We start from the raw sequence: 1,192 nt of genomic DNA on the forward strand, positions 1-1,192 counted from the left end.
ATCATCCATACCTATTTCTCCCAACCCTCTCTTACTGCATAGTTTCCCGTCTGCTTTGTCTTCCTCTTCCTTTGATCCAGCTTTCCTTCTAGCCATGTCATCTTTCCACCCCTTATTTTATTCTTCAATGTCTCTTCAATCCCACTGGCTCCTCCTTTGACAGTTTTATCACAATCCTTCATTCTGTATCCTGCTCCTTGTTAGGGCATGGGTCTGTTCAGAGAGTGTGTTACAGCATGAATTACCATAAAGAGCACCAAAATCAATCTGGGTATCCTTCAAGGTCTTGGGTCTCAAGGTGAGGGTTGCAAGACAGGATCAATACAGGTCATAAGTCATACTGGAAAGTCCAAACTGTGGACAGGAGAACTCAGGAAGAGGCAAGCAGAAACAGGGCAATCCAGGATGGGAACAGGCAGGCACGGTAGCAGGTCGAGTGACAGGCAGGTGCTAGGTAGGGATCCAAGCAGGAGTGAAGTATGTGTTCAAGCTTGAAACTAGGCAGGGGCAAGGCACAGGTCTAGGCTAGACATGGGTGCAAGCATTAATATAGGTGTAGCCCAGGTGCACCAGGGTAAGTGCTCCCTCCTCCAATGGAAGGGAAGTGTTGGCTAGGTTGGCTATGAGTGCTGAGAGAGGAAATTGCAACTGAAGCTCAGTTTCCCTCTATTCCCTATAGAGACAGGCCAGGACAATATGGACTTGACTATATACAGATTTATTAATAAAAATAGACTGAGATAAATATATTAATAGACATATTTACAAATATACAACTTTGACATAAATCTACACTCGGAGAGCAGAACCAGGGGGGCAACTATACACTACCACAAGAGGTTCCACTCAGGAACAGGTACTTAACAAAACAATACAGGTAAACACTAATCAAGAACAGGTAAGTGATAAATCAGTACAGGTAAGCACAAAACAGGAACAGGTAAATAGTAAACCAGTACAGATAAGCAAAATTTAAGAACAGCTAAGTAGTAAAACAATACAGGTAAGCAAAAATCAAGACCAGATAAGCAACAGCTAGGTGGCAGGTAGGGCTGTGCAAAGCTTCGATATAATATTCGATTCAACAAATATTCGACATATTCGATCTTGAAAAGTGAAAGTCGAGTCGAATAGCAGCTGGTTGAATTGAATACCGGAAGTCGAATATTAACAGCGCGAGTCAAACATTCAA

The sequence above is a fragment of the Gavialis gangeticus genome, unplaced genomic scaffold (assembly GCF_001723915.1).
Source record: "Gavialis gangeticus isolate Ggan-Ray unplaced genomic scaffold, GavGan_comp1, whole genome shotgun sequence".
Classification (NCBI taxonomy): Eukaryota; Metazoa; Chordata; order Crocodylia; family Gavialidae; genus Gavialis; species Gavialis gangeticus.